This window comes from Chinchilla lanigera, unplaced genomic scaffold (genome assembly GCF_000276665.1).
Source record: "Chinchilla lanigera isolate Chin_1 unplaced genomic scaffold, ChiLan1.0 scaffold00083, whole genome shotgun sequence".
NCBI lineage: Eukaryota > Metazoa > Chordata > Mammalia > Rodentia > Chinchillidae > Chinchilla > Chinchilla lanigera.
Window position 1 is genome coordinate 6,953,318 of NW_004955484.1, and position 7,966 is coordinate 6,961,283.

The 7,966-nt window shown below is 41.6% G+C and overlaps 1 protein-coding gene across 2 annotated transcripts in view; it reads right to left on the minus strand.

Moving 5' to 3' along the window:
* The window catches only part of Wwp2 (WW domain containing E3 ubiquitin protein ligase 2), a 113,442-nt gene that overhangs the window by 99,498 nt on the left and 5,978 nt on the right, over positions 1-7,966 (minus strand). The gene's annotated exons all lie outside the window — the stretch shown is intronic.

A 7,966-nucleotide genomic window follows, 5' to 3' on the forward strand; every position in this document is an offset into this window, starting at 1 on the left:
AGCAGTAATAAATAAATCATAGCCCACTGAAGAAAATCTGCAGAGGCAGATAATACCTACCTGTGTATGCACACAGAGGGACAGACGAGGGTCTTTCTTGCAGTACTGTGCTAACCAGTAAGGGCACAAGGAATGATGAAATTAGAAGAAAAAAATTGTCACCATCACAGGAAAATCACTTATAGATACAAATCCAGCAAGTGAAAGTGTGAGGAGGACCACAGCCTCAGAGCATCTCTCATACATTACTTCTTGTTTATTTTGTTTGCTTTTATGAGACAGGGTCTCACTACAGAGTTCAGACTGGCCGTGAACTCACTATGCATCCCAGGCCGGCCTCAAGTGCACTGCAATCCTCCTCCCTCGGCCTCACAAGTGCTGGGAGTACAGGTGCGCGCTACCATACCCTGCAGTCCCAGCACTAGGGAAGCCGAGGCAGGAGGATCACTGCAAGTTTAAGGCCAACTTGGCTACATAGGGAGATCCCGTCTTATAAAACAAGTAAGAAATGATGATGCCTACTAAAGTTAACCAGATATCCACCCTATGAGCCAAGCTCTTAGGTGTGCACACACCCAGGAGAAGTCCGTTTGTAAATCCTCCAAAATACACATATAAGAATGTTCAGTGGCCTGGTGTGCTGGTGTTCGCCTATAATCCCAACAGTCAGGAGGCTGAGGAAGGAGGATCACCAAAAGTTCATAGCGAGTCCAGGCCAGCCTGAACTACACAGCAAGATGCTGTCTCTAAATAAATAAACAAACAAACAAATAAACGTTCCCAGTACCTTTTGTTCATAATGGACAAAAACTGTAAAAAGACCCAAATGTCCTCCACCAGGAAAAGGGATAAACTGTAGTATACTCATATATCAGAATACACAACGAAAGGCCGGGCGTGGTGGTGCATGCCTATAATCCCAATACTCGGGAGGCTGAGGCAGGAGGATCATTGCAAGTTCGAGACCAGCCTGGGCTACAAAGTGAGCTCAAGGCCAGCCTGAACTGCACAGCAAGACCCTGTCTCAAAAAGACAAAAAATAAATAAATAAAAAAAAAATAAAACAATATACAATGAAAGCTTTAAAACCAGATTCTGATACATGCAAAGCCATGGATGAACCTCGTGGATACAAGATGAGGAGCCAATAATAAGCAAGCATACTGTATGATCCCACTAGGGAAAGAAGACAGAACAGTGGCTTTTGGGAGCAGGGGCACTAGCTGCAAAGAGACATGGGGAACTTTTCGAAGATGCTAGAAATGATATATATGTATGTGTTTGCTTATTGTTTTGTTTGTTTTTCTGAGACAGGGTCTCACTGTGTAGCCCAGGCTGAACTCACAACACTCCTCTTGCCTCAGCCTCCTGAGTGTTGGGATTACAGCAGGTATGTTCCATGTCTTGAACCAAGTGGGAATTACACAGACACGAACATGCCAAAGCGTGTGCATATTCATTGGGCTGCCACATTTAAAATCTGTCCTTCACTCTGAAAGAAAAGAATATGAAAGCAAGGCATGGTGGCGCATGCCTGTAATCCCAGCACTGGGGAGGCTGAGGCAGGAGGATCACACACCAAGTTCAAGGCCAGCTTGGGCTACACACTGAGTTCAAGCCCAGTCTGAACTACAAAAGCAAAACCCTATCTTAAAAACAAAACAAACCTACAACAGAATTTGAATTCAGGGGGATCTAAAGTAAGTTCAAAGCAAGAATTATTATTATTATTTCATTATTAAAAAAGAAAGAACGAAAATAAATTCACTGTACTTTCAACTTGATAAGCTATAGATAAATGAGTTAATAAGTAAGTAAATACAAACAGATCTAGGGCAACTAGTAGAAAAAAAGTTAATAAGGTTAAAACAGAAATCAATATTGGAAAATGGGACATAACTGACAAATCCAATAAGTTGTTCTGTGGGAAGTAAGTTAAAATCCAAAGGTTTAAAGGGAGCTGATTAAACTACTCAGGTAAAAAAATCTGAGGAAAAAAATGCACAAAAATACCAAACATTTTAAGAGAAAAACTATACGTATTTGAAAAAATAAGGAAGATATTTAAAGTAATAAATGTGAAAATCTCATGAAGTGATTTCTCAGGAAAAAAATGAATTAACAAAACTGACTCAAGATAAATGAGGAAAGTTGAACAAACTAATAATTACAAGGAAGAAAACTAAGAAAGTCATGAAAGAATTATTTGAGAGGAAGATGGCAGACCTCATCGGTTTTAGAGTTGAGGTCTTCCTGCACTCACGGAACAGGTAATTCCCATGTTCTAGAGTGTAGTTCTGAAGTTGGAATATGCCTCAACTTACTTTACAAAATTACTTAGCCTTCATCCCAAAGCTGACAAAAATAAAACAAAATTACAGTCAAATCTCTGATAAATACAGATCGAAAACCCTCAAATTAAATATTGATAATTATTCCAACAGAAATTTCAAGAAAATTTTGGGACAGGGTCTTACTATACGGTTCAAGCTGGCCTCAAACTCACAGTGATCCTCCTGCCTCAGCCTCCTAAGTGCTGGGATTATAGGCATACAGCACCATGCTCTGCTCAAGGAATGATTTACCTTTAGCAATGATATATATTCTAGAAATTCTAAGACTTTATTACTGGGAATTAACTTAACAAATTAAAAAAGAAAAATCATGTAATTATCCTACCAGCTGCCTTTATGCAGTTCTAAACAATTCTAAAACATCTGATAAAAATTCAACACCCTTCTTGATTAAAAACACACATAACACCTAGCAGAGCAAAAAGACAGGTTTCTAACACCCAACCTTCTATCTAAAGACAGTGAGTAAAGCCACTGCTACATCTTCACCAAAATAGAGAGTTGCATGCAAAGCAACTAACAACAAAAAAACTATTTCCTCGGACAAGAAAAATCACCAGTCTCAGAACACATATAAATCTCTACCAAGGAACCCCTCAAATTACCGAAACCCATATTAATACCATAGGCTGATTATCAAAAAAAAAAAAAATGCAGACACTAATAGCCATCTACCAACAATAAGGAATTGGAAGATCTAATAGAGAAAGAGCCCACTAAAAACAACATCAATACTTTTTAAAAATTAAAACAGAGTCCAAGGCTGGGGGCAGCTCATGCCTACCACGGGCCAGGGCCTGGGTGATAGGAAGCGATAGGAAAAAAAAAAAGACTATATAGAGATAAAGGTCACATGGATCTGAGTGGACTGCGAGACATTCCACGTTCCTGAGTAGAGGGATTCAGTATGGAAATTCTTCAATACATTAACCTTACGTGTGACAGGATTCCAATAAAGTCTCAAGGGATGAGAAGGATGAGGGGAGGGAGGGGGTAGAAATTCCAAAACTTATGTAAATAATGTGATAATGTCATAGATGCAAAGAAGAGGCCAGAAGTTTTAAACAAGAGATGTTTGAACTGCTAAATATTCAAATACAATGTCGGAACAGTCAAGACACAGTGACTCGGAAAGGCCAATGAGATGGTGGGTGGAACTGGGCATCGCCTTACCACCGTCTATGCGTGCTGAACACGGCGCCCGAGTTATGGGTGACAGGCAGATTACTCGACAAGTAGTTCTAAAGCCAAAGGTTTTGTTTTTTGGGTTGTTTGTTTTGGGGTGGTTTTTTTTTTTTTGTCTTTTTGAGACAGGGTCTCACTATGGAGTTTGGGCTGGCCTTGAGCTCCCTTTGTAGCCCAGGCTGGTCTCGAACTCCCAATGATCCTCCTGCCTCAGCCTCCCCAAGTGCTGGGATTACAGGTGTGCGCCATCATGCCCTGCTTAAGCCAAAATTAATATTAAGGAAAAATTTAAATCTCTAATCACACTGTACAAAAAATTACATTTGGTTGAAAAATTAAATGTGAAAAATAAAATCATAAGGAAATAGGAAAAAATAAAAGTGACTACACACCTGATTTCAGAATGGAATATTTTCCAAAGCGTAAAAGACAAGGTTGAAAATGTAGGTTGGAAAAAAAAAAAAAAAAGAAAATGTAGGTTGGCCTACAAAAAGTTTCAAACATTTCCTCGCACAAAAGAAGAACAAAAAAAACCTACAAAATTAATCACTGATCTGTCCAATTATTTAAACATAGGATGACCAAAAATTGCGTATTTTTTCATTAATTTTTATAAGATAACAGGAAATATAAAAATGACCATTTTATCAAATTTATTCAAGCCAGGCATAGTAGCACTCAGGAGGCTGTGGCAGGAAGATTGTTGCAAGTTGGAAACCAGCCTGGGCTACAAAGTGAGCTCAAGGGCAGCCTAAACTGCATAGCGTGACCCTGTCTCAAAAGACAAAAAAAAAAAAGAAAAATCAACTGGTTGAAATGACACTTGCGGGGCTGGGGATTTAGCTCAGTGGCCCAGTGCCTGCCTGGCAAGCGCGAGGTCGTGAGTTCGATCCCTGGTACCGGAAAAAAGAAAAAGAAATGACACTTGCCTGAGCAAGGGTGGTCAGTAAACAAATGCATTGCCCAGTGACTCTCAGGGTAAACTTGTAACTGGTCAAAAATGCAAATGAAGGGCCAGGGATGTAGCTCAGTGGCACAGTTTGATTCCTGGTACCAAAAAAAAAAAAAAAAAGGCAAATGAAAAACTGGAAAAAAAAATTTACAAATTATAAGACAAAGACCAATAGCCTTACCATATAAAGAGCTCTTTCAAAGCCAAGCAAGAAAAATGCACACTTGAATACAAAGGTGAGTAAAGGACAGTAATAGGGCAACACACACATTTTTTTTTTTAACATTTCAGCACTCTTCAAGGGATCCGAGCATAAAAGAAGTAGAATGGAAGCAGGGACTTCAGAGACTGAGCAACCACATGCAGGAAGGCGACCTTGTCTAACCCAAGCAAGGAAACCAACTGCACACGCGGCATCTGTGAGCCCACGGTAACCGAATATGAACTGAGGATGACACACAGCAATAACGGCGTAAGAACTGTGTAAAAACTGTCCCTCGTCCTATGATGTGTGCTGAAGACGCCAGGATAAATGTAGGGACATCTATAATTTACTTTAAAATAATCTAAAAAAAGCAAACGATGAAGCAAGTCTGGTATAATGTTAATAATCATCAAATAGGCAAAAAAAATGTATATATGTCTTTAAATAAATAATATCCAATACATACCAGGGCACAATAGAAGCCTGCAATTTCAGCCCCTGCTGCTGAGGGGGTAAAGTGACAGAACGTTCAGAAGATAATCTGTCAACACATGCCATAAATTTTGAAAAAAAGATTAATCCCGGCCAAGTCTATGTTATCCCAAATAAACTTTCAGCAACAAGCACAAACTTTAAGTTCACTGTGGCTTTATTTATGACTGCCAAATGAAAACTACTCAAATATTCAACATTAAATTTTCACACAGCTATATAATAGATTACTACCAGATAGTCATCAAAAATTGGACTTTGGAAGGATAATGTAAAATACATTGCTGGGTGTGGTGGGGCATACATGTAATTCCAGTACTCAGGAGGCTAAGGCAGGAGGATCACTATGAATGAGGCCAATCTGGGCTACACAGTGAGTTCAAGGCCAGCCTAGAATACATAGGGAGACCCTGCAAAAAAAAAAAAAAAAAAAAAAAAAAGCTGATCCATTTTGTGATACAATAGCTATAAAAAACAGTAGCAGTGCCTCAAAAACTAAAAAATTAGAACCCATGTGTAGTGGCGCCTGCCTGTCATCCCAGCACTCAGAAGGCTAAAGCAGGAGGATCGCTGTGAGTTTGAGGCCAACCTGGGCTACATAATGAGTTCAAGGCCAGTCTGAACTGCATAGCAAGACTCTGTGCCAAAAAAAAAAAAAAAAAAAGAGAGCTGGGGAAGTAGCTCACGGGAAGAGTGCCTAGCATGCAAAGACCTGGGTTTCAGCACCTCAGTCAATCAATAAACAAATACACACCTGCTCCAGAAGCCTACTTCTGAGTAGCCGAAAAAACTGAAAGCATTGTCTCAAGGGAACATTTGCGCCGATGTTTATGACATTATTCGTAACAGTCGAAAGGCAGAAGTTATACGAGTGTCCATGGAAGACAGATCAACAAAATGTGGGCCAGTCCTGCAGTGGGAAATCCTCTAAAAGGAAGGACATCCTGGCACGCAGCGCAACGTGAATAAGCCTTGACACATTATGCTGAGTGAAAGAAGCCAGTCACAAAACAGCAAACCCTGCTTCTGCGTACATGCGCCACACAGAGTAGAAACTGACAGAGATGAAAGTGGGAAGGCGGTTTTCATGCCCTGGGAGGAGAGGCGAAGACAGACTAGTCGTTCAGTCGGGACAAACTTTTATAAGATGGAAAGAACTCTGGGGGTGGGTGGCGGGTGATGGCTGCAGGACAAGGGAAAAATACTTAATGCCATTAAACCAGAGATGAAAATGGTTAAGGTGGGAGATTTTATGTTATGTATATTTTATCAAATTAATAATAAAGATATATTGAGATAGTTTAAAGAGGAAAAAGGCATGTTACAAAATAGTGTGCTCATGTGTGATCTCAATTTTGTTTTGTTTCACTGTGTCATAAATACTGCAACGTTCAGCATTCATGAACAATTCGGTTCGCAAACAGAAACACTCGGCAAAATTTTGCTTCCTTTTGGAGCTCAGTATCAGGTGACGAACAAAACCACAGCCACTTTCCCTGCACGATCACAAACTTGGCCATCCTCCCCAGATTCGTGGAACAAATTAGGTTCATGAATATGTCTATACAAAAGAATGAAAGCTCAAAAGGATATGCACAGAAAAATGTTAACAATAATTGTATCTATGTGCTGGGTTGAAAAGTGAATTTTATTTTGTGTGTTGTGCTTTTCTATAATTTCCCATTTTTGTACAGTGTTCTTTTTTTTTCCCCCTTTGGTACTGGGAATCGAACTCAGGACCTTCTGCTTGCCAGGCAGGCCCTTATGCCGCTGAGCTATATCCCCAGCCCTAATTTCCCATTTTTATACAGTTATCTTTTTTTGGAGACAGGGTCTTGCTCTGTTATTCAGGCTGCATTTGAAGTTACAGCAGTCCTCCTGCCTCAGCCTCCCAAGTGCTGGCACTGCAGGTGTGCACCACTATGCCCAGTTTTGTACAATTTTTTTTTGTTTTGATTTTTTTTGTTGTTTTGGCTTTCTTGAGACAGGGTCTCATTAGGTAGTCCAGGCTGTCCTTAAACTCACTATGGAGCCCAGACTCGTCTCAAATTTGCAGCGATCTTCCTGCCCCAGCCTCCCGAATGCTGGAATTACAAGCATGCACCACCACCCCGGCTACTATTACTTTTATAATCACAATCTGAAGTACGCTGGGGCTGAGGCTGGAGCTCCGCGGCAGAACACTTGGCTGGCATGCGTGAGGGCCTGCGTTTGAGCCAGTACCACAAACAAAAGTGAAATACCTGCGCTGACTGAACAAAGGGAAAAGCAAGAAAAGGCCACTCAGGTGGGCGGCATGCTAATGTGTCAGTGTCCAAAAATGTATTTCCAAGCCGCATCATAACTATGACCTTCTGGGGCAGCCCGCTTCTCAGGACCCCTTCTGACTCTCCCGGGGACAGGAGTTTTCTTTCCCCCCAGTAAATATTTTCTGCTCTTTAAATAATTAAATAACTTCTGATGACCGAAGTACAAAAAGCAGGCCAGGGTTTGGGAAAATAACGGCCAGCTGAGAAGACCAAGTACCGCCCGGGGGGTGGGGGGGTACGCTCCCTGCAGAATCAGCAGGTGCCCCGGGCCGCTGAGGCACCTGTCGCTGGGGTGCCCTGGGGTGCCTCGCCGGGACTCAGCAGCAAGCACAAGGCGGGCGGGGCGGCGCCTCGCCTCCCTCGGGTGGCCCCGCGGGAAGTGGGGACCCTGAGAGAGGAGCCCGGCGAGGCACACAGGTCCCCACTCCCCATGTCCCCCCAACCCTGCACCGGAAACACTGCAGACGCA